Genomic DNA, 13,466 nt, shown 5'->3' with positions numbered 1-13,466 from the left:
GCCTTGGCTATATAAGCAGCTGTAGCAACTGAAATAAATGAGTCTGCAGGCTGCTTGCCTCAGGCCTGCTTTCACCCGACTCCCGGGGTCTGTGTGGTGACTCCGCACCTCTTTTCCCTACCACGCTCCTCTTAGAACAAATCCTCTCAGAAGAAATCAACTGCAACATCCTCCCACCTTCAAATATCATCACATTGGGGATTAGATTTCAACAAATAAATTTTATGGGGACAAAACCTCTCAGTACATTATAGTTACTGTACATTCCTTTGATCCTGTGTAGTTTTTTTCCTCCCTTTAGGTTACTGTCAATAGATAGCATCTTTTTTTTTTTTTAATTTTTTGACAGGCAGAGTGGACAGTGAGAGAGAGACAGAGAGAAAGGTCTTCCTTTTTGCCGTTGTTTCACCCTCCAATGGCCGCCGCGGTAGCATGCTGTGGCCGGCGCACCGCGCTGATCCGATGGCAGGAGCCAGGTGCTTATCCTCGTCTCCCATGGGGTGCAGGGCCCAAGGACTTGGGCCATCCTCCACTGCACTCCCTGGCCACAGCAGAGAGCTGGCCTGGAAGAGGGGCAACCGGGACAGGATCGGTGCCCCAACCGGGACAAGAACCCGGTGTGCCGGCGCCGCAAGGCGGAGGATTAACCTAGTGAGCCGTGGCGCGGGCCAATAGCATTTCTATACTTCAACTTATATTTGCAATTATTACTTTACATGTTAATCTTTTTTAGGATTTATTTACTTGAAAGTCAGAGCTACAGAGAGAGAGAGGGAGGGAGGAGAGAAGGTGGAGGGGAGAGAGGGAGAGGAGAGAAAAGGAGAGAGAAGGATAGGGAGAGAGAAAATCTTCCACTCATGGGTTCACTCCCCAGATGGCCACAACAGCTAGCCTGAGCCAGTCACAGGCAGGAGCCAGGAGCTTTATCCAGGTCTCCCACGTGGGTGGCATGGACCCAAGTACTTAGGCCATCTTCCACTGCTTTTCCTAGGCCATTAGCAGGAGGCTGGATCAGAAGCAGCTGGGACGTGAACTGGTTCCTGTATGGGATGCCAGTGTCATGGGTGGCAGCTTTATTGCTACGCCAGAATGCTAGCCTCTATACATTTGTCTTTTAAATCAAATAAATGAGAGGAGTAACTCACTGCAAAGTCGAGAATACTGATGCTTGTATTTACCTACATCATTGCCCTTACTGGTACTCTATATTTTTTCACACGGCTTTGAGTTACTGTCTGGCATTCTTCCTTCCAGCCTTGAGGGTTCCCGCCAGTATTTCTTGTAGGGCAGGTCTAGTAACAACAGACTCAGATTTTGTTTATCTGTGAATGCCTTAATTTCTCCTTCATTATACAAGAATAGTTTTGCTAGATTCAGATTCCTAGCTGACAGTGGTTTTTTCATCAGTAGTGAAATGTCGTTCTATTGCCTTTTTACCTCCATAGTTTGTGATACCAAATCAGCTGTTAATCTTTTTTTTTTTTTTTTTTTTTTTGACAGGCAGAGTGGATAGTGAGAGAGAGAGACACAGAGAGAAAGGTCTTCCTTTTTGCCGTTGGTTCACCTTCCAATGGCCACTGAGGCCGGCGCATCTCGCTGATCTGAAGCCAGGAGCCAGGGGCTTCTCCTGGTCTCCCATGCGGGTGCAGGGCCCAAGCACCTGGCCCATCCTCCACTGCCTTCCAGGGCCATAGCAGAGAGCTGGCCTGGAAGAGGGGCAACCGGGATAGAATCCGGCACCCCAACCGGGACTAGAACCCGGTGTGCCGGCGCCGCAAGGCGGAGGATTAGCCTGTTAAGCCACGGCGCTGGCCTCAGCTGTTAATCTTATTGAGACCTGCTCATACATGTGATTCAGTCCCTTCTTGTGCTTTGTGATTCGCTCTTTTGGCTGTTGACGACATGACTGTAACATGTCTCAGACGGAACTGAACTCAATTCTTCACCACTGGTTTGCTCGTCTCTTGTCATACACATGCATTATATACTTTTTGTGACTAAGACTTGGAGTGTGTCTTAAAATCTGTGGGGCAAACCCCTATACTTCATTCCTCTTTTCCAGAATTGACATGGATATTTATAGATTTGTATTTATTGGTAAAATTTTTTAGAACGTTTGTAGAGTTTTTTGGAAATAACTGCCTATATTTTATTAGAATTTATTGAATTTACAGGTTAATTTGGTGGTGGTGGGAAAGGATGGCTTTTACATGTGAAATCATGCTATCCAAGGACATGCTATCACCATCTTTGTTGGGACCTTCAGGATGAAAATGTTCCCTTTAGATGTCCGAGTCTTCTTTGTTTAGTTAATTCTGAAATACTGTAATCCTTGTGATTTGCTTGTTTACTATTGTGAGTGGTATCTTATGTTCTTGTATTTCCTAGTTGTTAATGATGAAGAGTGATGCTAATGATTCCTGTAAATGTTTTTTTTTAACATAATAGGGAACTTGCAACATTCCTGCAGCAATGTTTGACAGTCCCAGTTGCTCTGAATTCTTGCTACCACATGGTATTGTGCTTTAATTTTAGCCATATGACAGATATATCATTTTTATTTTAATTTTATGCTAATAGATGATGATATTGGATGATTTCTCATGAGATTATTTAATATCCTATTAGATTTAGATTGATTTGTTTGAAAGGCAAAGTTATAGAGAGAGAGGGAGGAAAGGAGTAAAAGGAGGAGAGAAAGAGATTGATTTTCCATCCGTTGGTTCACTCCCCTGTGGCCACAATGGCCATGGCCATGGCTGAGCCAGGCTGAAGCCAGAAGCCTGGAACTCCATCTGGATCTCCCATGTGGGTGGCAGAGGTCCAAGCACTTGGGCCATCTTCCAATGCTTTCCCAGGAGCATTAGCAGGTAGCTAGATTGTAAGCTGAGCAGCCAGGACTCAAACTGGTGCTCATATGGGATGCTGGCTTAACCTGTATCAACCCCTACTTTATATCTTATATCATGTATGACAAAGTTTTTATTAATTTTGCCCACTTTAAATTTAAAAATGTACTGCAGAAATTGTATACTCACATGAAGTTACAAGAAATAATACAGAGAGACCCCGTGTATCCTTTAGCCATTATCCATCAATGGTAATATCTGAAGGACTACAGTACACTCTCATAGCCAGGAACCTAGAATACAACCTATCAGCTGTATTCAGATTTCCCTAGTTTTACTTGGACTCATTTGTGTGCACATACACACAATTTTTAGTCTCCACGGTTTTATTACATGCATACATGTATAGTCACAAGATAAAGAATAAATCCATCAGGGTTGGCATTGTGGCACCATAGATTAACCCACTGCTTGTGATGCCGGCATCCCACATCAAATACCAGTTCATATCCTGGCTGTTCCTCTTTGGATCCAGCCCCCTTCTAAAAGGCCTGGGAAGGCAGCAGAAGATAGCCCAAGTATGCCCCTGCTACTCACATGTGGGAAACACAGATGGAATTCCTGGATCCTTGCTTCATCCTGTCCCTAATGTAGTATCTCCAAAGCAAGGCTGGAGGAGTCACTTGGCCTTTCAGATAAACAAAATAAAATATTGAAGAAAAATAAATCTACCAACACAGGATCCTTCAGGTTACCCCGATTATGACCATCCCCACCAACCTCCTGCCCCTCCTTATTGCTTATTAGCTATTTATAAATTTTTATTTTAAAAATTAATATAAATGTAGTAATGCGGTATATAATCTTTTTTGGGTTGGCTTTTACTACTCAGCATAATTCACTGAAGATCCATCCATCACCGAACATCCATACAACACGCATGTATCAACACTTCATTCCTGTGTATTCCTGAGTGCTACACTATGGTGTGAATGTACCAGTTAAAACAGTTGCTCACTGAAGGACATCTGTGATGTTTTCACTTATTGGTTACTATGAATATGGCTGTTATGAACATTTCTATATGGGTTTCTGTGTGACTATAATTTTTTACTTCTGTGGGATAAATGCCCAAGAATACAACTGCATGGTGAGAAACACCGAGCCATGATTAGGAGCTTGGAGGCTTCAGCCCACCTCCAACCTCTGGAGAGGGGACAGGAGCTGAAGACTGAGTTAATAATTGATGGCACCTAAGTGAGGAAGCCTCCGTAATAATGCAAACCCATGTCTGAGATAAGAGAACGGTTCACCCTAACTCCACAGGAGCTCACCCTAAGCAATTCTGCATCAGACTGTTCATCAGTACTGCTTGTAATATCCTTTATAAAAAACTGGCTAAAATAAGGTAGCATTTCCTAGGGTTTAGAAAGCCATTCTAGCAAATGTTTGAACAGAAGCAGGGAGTTGTGAGAACTTTCAATTTAAACGTCTGGTTTGAAACCTAAAAGTTTCCTGACTAAATTGAGGAACAAAACTAGGCTGCCAACTTTCACCCTTGATATATAGTATCATACTAGAAGTTGTACCAAGAGTAAGAAGGAGGGGCTGGCGCTGTGGCATAGTGGGTAAAGCTGCCACCTGCAACTCCAGCATCCCATATGGGTGCTGATTTGAGTCCTAACTGCTCCATATCCTATCCATACCCTTTGATGTTAATTTTTCCTATAATGTGTCTCAGTAAGCAGGTTTCTCCCTTTATCTAGTCTTTATACTTTCTCTCCCATGAATCCTTTCACCTGTGTCTCTCTTTAATCTTGGGACACTTTTGGTCATTTTTCTTCAGATATTTTCTCCTTTATTTTCTGTTTTATTCTATTTTGACACTTCTAATACTAATATTTACATTTCTGCTTCTTAATCCGTATGTAAGTTCTCTTCAAATAAAGAACTCAATGCCCTTTGAGATATACATGAAAGAGTCACCGAGAGCACTTTCACGTCTGCTAGTTCATTCCCCAAATGCTCACAATGCCTGGGCCTGTGCCAGGGTGAAGCTGGGAGCCAGAAACTCAATGCAAATCTCCCACATGGGGGCAGGGACCCAGGGTCTTGAGCCTCGTCTTGCCTCCCAGGAGGCACAATCAGGAGTGCAGCTGGAACGCAGACCCAGGCCCTCTGACACGGATGCAGGCATCCCGAGAGCTGTCTTAACCGAGAGGCAGAACAGCCTCCACCCTTAAGCTTTCTTATATCTGTTATTGCTGTCTCTTCAGAGAGGGAGAGATATGGAGAAGGAGAGAGAGGGAGAGAGGAGGAGAGGGAGAGAGGAGGAGAGGGAGAGAGGGGGAGAGGGAAGAGGAGAAAGGGAGAGAGGAAAATATCTTTCATCTACCAGTTCACTCCCTAATTGGGAGCCAGGAACTCCACCCTGGTCTCCTACATGGGCCATCTTCCACTGCCTTTCCAGGCAGATCAGCAGGAAGTTGGACTGGAAGCAGAGCAGTCAGGACTCAAACCAGTGCTCTGGTAGGGGATGCCAGTGTTGTAAGCAGTGGCTTAATCCACGGTGACACAATACTGTCTCCTTCAGCCCAGCTCTTCAGCCCTTCACTTCCTGTATTGTGCTTAGCGTGCCCTTAGCATCTCAGTTATCTCTGCTGATAAAGTCAGTGAGGGAAAGCGTAACGATCAGACCCCAGCTGTGCGATACAGGTAAATTTAGGGAGGGAGTGGGCAGTGTCCTCGGAAGAGAACCTCTGGTAATACTCTCTGGGCTTGAACACTTCCCATTTGATGTCCCTGTCACCACACCACCAGGGGCTCTGCCCTTCAATTAAGCTACGTCTCACATTTCGGTATGTTCCATCCTAGGGAGTTGATGGGATGTGAAGACTGGGGGCTGGGATGAGAGCCCCACAGGGCATCCCGTCTTCCTGCACCCATTGTTGTCTGCTCTCTACCCCATTCTGGCTCCAAACGTGCTCAGCCAAGCCTATCTTACCCTCCCTGTAGGCGGGTGCTGGGTTTGTTGTTTGATTGGTTTTCCTACTTCACAGTTTGGGCAGGCAAGCAAGACATGGGTAATAAATGGTTAAAGAGAGAAAGATTACCACTATGCACTACTGCGACCTATGTCCTTTTCATAGGGAATGGATCTCTCTTTTCTTTTTCTTTTTAAAGATTTACCTTATTTATTTGAAAGTTACAGAGAGAGGCAGAGCAAGAGAGAGAGGTCTTCCATTTGCTGGTTCACTCCCCAAATGACCGCAATGGCCAGAACTGAGCTGATTCGAAGCCAGGAGCCAGGGGCTTCCTCCGGGTCTCCCACGCAGGTGCAGGGGCCCAAGAACTTGGGCCATCTTCCACTGCTTTCCCAGGCCATGGCAGAGAGCTGGATCAAAAGTGGAGCAGCCGGGACTTGAACCAGTGCCCATACAGGATGCCAGTGCTTCAGACTGGGGCTTTAACCTGCTGCACCACAGCGCCGGCCCCTGGATCTCGTCTACTCTGGACAGCCATGTGCCACCCAATCCTATTCTCAACTCACTCATAAACACCCAGCATATTCTGTCTCCCCAGGAGTTTTCCTCTACATGAGGAGTTTCCTATAAATGCGTCTAGCTCCTTTCCCTGAGTGTGTTTTCCAGGTTTATCTTTGTCATGCACCAATGTGTCATTTTGTTTTCTTCATTTTTTGTTTATTAGAGAAATATTTGCTGAATGCCTAGCATATGCCAAGCACCATGCCTAACAAGGATCTGTGTTAGAAAGATCTATTTTTTTTCAATACTAACTCTCAAGAAGTTCACAATCTGATTTAGAGACAAATACATGATGCATGATATCATTATTGCAAGTGATATTCAATGCTATGGAAACACCTAAAGACACATGTAGTCCTATTTGACAGCGTTCCTGTTGGGAAGGAAAGAGGATGAAGTGGAGAGTGATGGTTAAATGTATGACTGTTGTACCTCAGCAGACCTGCCCCCTCTCCCCAGCTTAGTGAGCTATGGCCAGTTACTCAACCCCTGGAAGTCAGCTCATCCATGAACTTAGGGTTGTCGTAAAGGGCTTGGCATACACATCCATTGCAGTATTTCAGCTGCAAGTAAAAGAAACTGCAGTTCAGACTGGCTTACACCATGAGACACCCTGACTCACACAGGGGAAGCCTGTGGATGGGCCTGCAGGGCTGAGTCAGTCCCGGCTCTGGTTTGCTGCAGCTTCCTGCCTCTGCCTTCCTCCTGGGCGGCTCCGTTGCATCTTTGGGCAGCGAGAGCACCAGGGCTGCAGCAGCGCCAGGCCTCACACAGCTGCACAGCCACCTTGGAAGGAAGAAGGAACCAGGACATCTTCCTGTGGCTTTTTTAGGAGAGAAAACTGTCCCAGAAGTCCTTGCACACTTTGCCTCAGAAGATGCTGGGCCAACGTGGCTTACACATTGATTCCCGAATGAAGAATCACAAAAAGGATGGGGTCATACAATGAAGCCTATCCTGGAGTTGAGAGACTGGGGAGCCCCTGAGAAATCAGGGTTCTGTTGAGATGGAGGACGGGAAGAGAACGGGTGCTGGGCAAGCATCCACTCAACACGCCACAGCCAACGGCGACAGTCAGCAATGGCAGCCATGACTTCTACCTCTGAATATGCTCTTGGAGGGCCGGCGCCGCAGCTCACTAGGCTAATCCTCCACCTGCGGCACCAGCACCCCGGGTTCTTGCCCTGGTTGGGGCGCCAGTTCTGTCCCAGTTGCCCCTCTTCCAGTCCAGCTCTCTGCTGTGGCCCAGGAGTGCAGTGGAGGATGGCCCAAGTGCTTGGGCCCTACACCAGCATGGGAGACCAGGAGGAAGCACCTGGCTCCTGGCTTCAGATCAGCGCAGTGCACCGGCGGTGGCAGCCATTTAGGGGGTGAACCAATGGAAGGAAGACCTTTCTCTCTCAATGTCTAACACTGTCAAAAAATAATAAAATAAAAAATGAATATGTTCTTGGAGGAGATGACATCTTACTCGCTTTCTGAAAATGGTTTAGTTTGCAAAATAAAATTTCACTGAGCAGAAAAGGTGGAGAGAGAAGCTCATCATTCCCATACATGTTTGCTTATGACAACCTAATTCTTTTCTGATAGCTATAAGTAAAAGAGTATTTTGGGTTGAGTTCCACTTTACAATTGGGGAGGCACAAAGAAGAATTTATTTTTTATTTTTTTATTTTTGACAAGCAGAGTGGACAGAGAGAGAGAGAGAGAGAGAGAGAAAGGTCTTCCTTTGCCGTTGGTTCACCCTCCAATGGCCGCCGTGGCCGGTACACCGCGCTGATCCGATGGCAGGAGCCAGGTGCTTCTCCTGGTCTCCCATGGGGTGCAGGGCCCAAGCACTTGGGCCATCCTCCACTGCACTCCCTGGCCACAGCAGAGAGCTGGCCTGGAAGAGGGGCAACCGGGACAGAATCTGGCACCCCTACCAGGACTAGAACCCAGTGTGCCAGCGCCGCAAGGCAGAGGATTAGCTTAGTGAGCCGCGGCACCGGCCGCAAAGAAGAATTTGACTCTGAGGTTGCTAGGCAGAGAATTCACGAGCAAATGCATGCAGGCATTGGAGTGCACAGCTGATAAGCCAGTCCGAGTTCTCTGACACAATTAAGAGAAACTGGCTTTGCTGACCTAAGCAGGAAGGAAACACCTTTGGAAGCACGTATGTTATTTGCTGAATCTAAAGGAAGTTTGGATGGCAAAAGATGCAGGGGCGAAGGAAACCTCAAAGTAAGGGCCCCAGCCCAAGGCACACCACAGGAGCACCGTGGCCTCCGTGGGACCACGCTCCCAAACAATGCTTCAAGTCCACTCAAAAAAGTAGAGAGCTTAAGTCAATTCAGTTGTATATACTTAAAAAATAATGTAAAGGTATGTCGTAAAGGAAGGTATGCTTTTCCAATTCTATTTCGGCACAGCGAAGGCAGACCATGGAAGCCAATCAGCTGACCAAATGGAAATGATACAGATTATTTATTTAAACAACATAACAAACCCTAGAAAATGTCCTGTTTCTAAAATCCAGTCTTCTTTATAAAAAAAACCACAAGCTGAGTGTTTCTGAACGCACTATCCACACACCTAACACAACGCCTGGCACAGACAAAGAGGTGAGCAAGCCTCTGCCCAGTGCTGAAGGAGCAGGTGAGCACACAGAACACGTGTCTTTCCAAACGTTTTAGGGAGCAGCCAGCCTTAGGCAGAGATAAGGAGGGAACCAGTTTTTGCTAGCAGGCTAACAGATGGGGACTGGCTCCAAGTGTCACGGCAGCAGCCACCTGGGCAGGTGCCAAAGGTGCTCAACCGTCAGTTACGGCACTGGCAATTCTGGCTGCACAGGACTCCTGGTTGGCTAAGTCATCTTATAAACGATCCATGCAGCGAGTGTTCATGGTCCACAGCGGATCTTTCAAAGCAGTTTGTCCCACGCTTGTTGATGACTGGGGTGTTGAAGTACACAGTCAACTGCTTTAGTGTAACTCCAGGGAGAGGATCAAGGGAAGGAGTGGATACAATCACGGCAAAGGAGAGAGAAAGTGTGGTAACAAAGGAGGACAGAGGCAAAACAGGGATAGGGAATCTCCACGCCATTCTTCTTCTCAGCAGTTACCCACGTACCCGGGCCAAACACCAACTACACAGAAACATGTCCAAGCGAGAACGCTAACAGTGAGGTGGAACAGAATGGAATGCGAATGTTCTGAGTATTCACTTATACATTATTTCAAGAAAAACAAAGACAAGAAAGTAAGTAAGTGAGCAATTACTCTGAGAGCACTCTGAACTCCTGGGAAAACGCCCTATACAAATTGGTGGGTAATTGTTATGATTATTTTGTTCGTTAGGCTTCCAGGAAACCAACAATTAACTGATGCCACCAAACTCTTAACGAATGGATCGCCCTGGGGCTTGTTAAAAGTGCAGCAGTCCATCACACAGTTTTCAGTTATTAAGAAGCTGTTCTGGGGATCATTACAGACAGAGAGCACCCCTTCTGGGCCCCCTATTATGAGGCCATGGGGATGACAGGTGTGCGCCTAAAGGAACCCTCCAGGGGGCAGGCCAAGCGGGTCCTCTTATTGAAGTTGTTGGGCAAGTTGTGGCGCCCTCTGGGGGAGGGGAAGGCAGCTCCCCCATTCTCAATTAACCTTGCTCCTGTGGGAAAGGAGGGCTCCGCTGAAAGGGAACTTTGTCAAAGATGGTTTGAGTCAGAGTGTCAGGAACCCTTTGTCTCTCCCAAACTACTTATAGGTGGGTGAAATGTTATAAAGTCTGGGGTCTGCTTCAAAACACTTCAGAGGAAACATTTTGAAAACAACGTAAGAACCAGTCTGCCTGTCAAAAAAAAAAAAAAAAAAAAAAAAAAAAAGAACCAGAAGGAATGAATGAAATGAGATTGGCAAATGTGACTGTGTGAAGCTTACGGACTTCCTTACACTGTGCTCCTTTTACCTAGGTTTGATGAGTTCCCTAAGAAAAGCATTTAAATATGGACACATAAAGGGATTATTCATCTCCTGTGTATATTAAGCTAAATCAGTTATCACCCTACTTATTAGGTTTCTTTCAGTTACAGTTAACAGAAACCCCCATCTACACTAGCTTAGAAAACAGGGGAAGCGTAGATTCACGGAGCTGCAAAGTCCAGGGCTGCTCTCGGAACCAGGGCTGCTTGATCCCGAAGCTCGATGACATGGCTCAGGGCTGAGTGGCCAGTTCTGCTCAGACTTCTTTTTTTTTTTTTTTTTTTTTTTTTTACTTTTTGACAGGCAGAGTGGACAGTGAGAGAGAGAGAGAGAGAGAAAGGTCTTCCTTTGCCGTTGGTTCACCCTCCAATGGCCGCCGCGGTAGGCGCGCTGCGGCCGGCGCACCGCGCTGATCTGAAGCCAGGAGCCAGGTGCTTCTCCTGGTCTCCCATGGGGTGCAGGGCCCAAGCACTTGGGCCATCCTCCACTGCACTCCCTGGCCACAGCAGAGAGCTGGCCTGGAAGAGGGGCAACTGGGACAGGATCGGTGCCCCGACCGGGACTAGAACCCGGTGTGCCGGCGCCGCAAGGCGGAGGATTAGCCTAGTGAGCCGCGGCGCCGGCCTGCTCAGACTTCTTTGATGCTGATTTCACCCTAGTTTCTAGAAGACCGTCGGCAGCTGCTAGGTTCCATTTATCATCCAGCAAGAGCTGCATTTGTACTGGCATTTCCACAAACGGCCTGATGGGATCCACACAGGTCATAGCCTAAGCATCTAACCAGGAGGTAGACTCCGCTCATTAGCCTAATATGGGTCTTATTCTTGACTCCTGGAATCAAAAGTCAGATTTTCAAATGGAACCAGGGTTTTTGTGAAGGAAAGGGGAAATGGATGCCAGAAAGCAGTCAACAAATGTTTGCTACACTCCCCATAAAAGCTCCCCATAGAATAAAACTGGGGCATTGAACTACATCTTCTAGAACTGCAACACAGTGTAGAGATGGGGTCAGAGAGCAGGGACCTGGATGGTCTTCAGAGGTGGAATGATGGGATGGGGGTGTCTGGTGTGATTGGGAATCGAGGTGAGAGCCTACAATGTGCTTTATTAACTAAAGAGTTTGTCTCTCTGGGGGAGAGCCTTCATCTTGCCTGGTATAGGGCGAGTGCTGGGTTGTTTTGGCTGTCCAAGGACATGACCATCACCATGCAATGTTGATACTCCCGCAGTACAATGCCTCTCTGCCTTGAAAGCAGTCTCTATCACTCACCCCTATCAGGAACCTGTATGGCTCAGCACGGGTACTTACCCCAGGGATATTTTTTACTGCTTACTTATTTATTTTCATATACTTGAAAAGCAGAGTGACAGAGATGGGGTGGGCGGCGGTGCAGGGAGAGAGAGGAAGGGTTCAGCCTCCTCTTGAGATGCACGTGTCAGCACTGGAGTTCCCGGGTTTGAGTCTCAGCTGTGCTCCAATTCCAGATTCCTACGAACGTGCACGCTGGGAGGCAGGTGATGACTCAGGCACTTGGGTACCTGCTGCTCAGGTGCAAGACCCAGATGAGTCCCAGGTGTCTGGCTTGGAGAATGAGAACTATCACATGGAAGATTTCTGTCTATCTTTGTTTCAAATAAAATGGAAGAAATAAATAGCACTTTAAAAATAAATATACTGGGGCCGGTGCCGTGGCTCACTCAGATAATCCTCTGCCTGCGGTACAGGCATCCCATAAGAGCACCACGTTCTAGTCCTGGTTGCTCCTCTTCCAGTCTAGCTCTCTGCCGTGGCCCAGGAGTGCAGTGGAGATGGCCCAGGTCCTTGGGCCCTGCACCCGCATGGGAGACCAGGAGGAAGCACCTGGCTCCTGGCTTCAGATCGGCACAGTACACTGGCCGTAGTGGCCATGTGGGGGGGTGAACCAACGGAAGGAAGACCTTTCTCTCTGTCTCTCTCTCTCTCTCACTGTCTAACTCTGCCTGTCAAATAAAAATAAATAAATAAATAAACTCTTCAGGTATCTATCTGTATGAAATGTACATATCCATATAGTACACATGTGTGCACATGTGTGTGTATGGGTGTTTATCATATATATTCACTATATATCTACATTGATATATGTAGATAACATACACAGAGAGAGATCCATCACAGCACTGTGCAGTTTAAGTATTTTTATCATGATCCCTTGTTCCGTTCAGGACAGTGCGTACTTTGATATGGCCTTGCAACATGGGCAACGCAACATAATGTACTTTTCTCCACTCATAGCCACTATTCGTTAGCTCTGCCATGGTCTTTCTTTCCTGAATACCCCATGTTTTAGGGAACACTTTTAACTCACAATGCCTGACAAAAGCTTTCAAATGAATCTACCGAAGGTGCCTCAAAGCCATAAATCAATACATTCTTATAATACAACCTAGGACAAGGGAAATGAAGCTCCAGCGGCTTCCTGAATGTAAAGGAAGTGACTTGGGCAACAGAGGGAACGTCGTCAGGTGCAGAGGGAACATCGTTAGGTGCAGAGCGGTCCGTCATTACGAGGGCCTCAGAAGCCTGTGGGGTGCTATGACCAGACCTATATCTAGTAAAGAGATTGACCCAGTTAATTTTTTGTGTTTTTTTGGTGTTTTTTTGTTTTATAATTATTTTTTGTTTGCTTGGTTTTTTCTCTTCTTTTATCTTGAACAAATTATTAATAATCTTCCAAAACAGCCCAGGCACAGATGGGCTCACTGATGAATTCTAACAAGCATGTAGGGAAGAAACTATACCGATTCTCAACGATCTCTTCCAGGAGACAGACGCAGAGCAAACACGCCCTAACTCATTCTGTTCCATCAGCATTAACCACACCTGACACGACATTACGCGACTGAAGACTACAGCCAATGTGTCTGCAAACACAGATGCAGGAATCACCAACAAGATGTCAGCGAACCAAATCCAACAGTGCAGGGTTCAAATGTGCACCACCGCAGGAGGACTGTAGTGGATTCTCCTATGTTTATGATGCCTCCACATCCAGTGTGAACGTAAGTTTAACTTCTCCTCCCCAAAGCAGGGTGTGGTCACCCTTGACACAGCTTCTAGTTCTCCACCTGCT

This window comes from Lepus europaeus, chromosome 21, assembly GCF_033115175.1.
Source record: "Lepus europaeus isolate LE1 chromosome 21, mLepTim1.pri, whole genome shotgun sequence".
NCBI lineage: Eukaryota > Metazoa > Chordata > Mammalia > Lagomorpha > Leporidae > Lepus > Lepus europaeus.
This window is presented reverse-complemented; position numbering follows the sequence as displayed.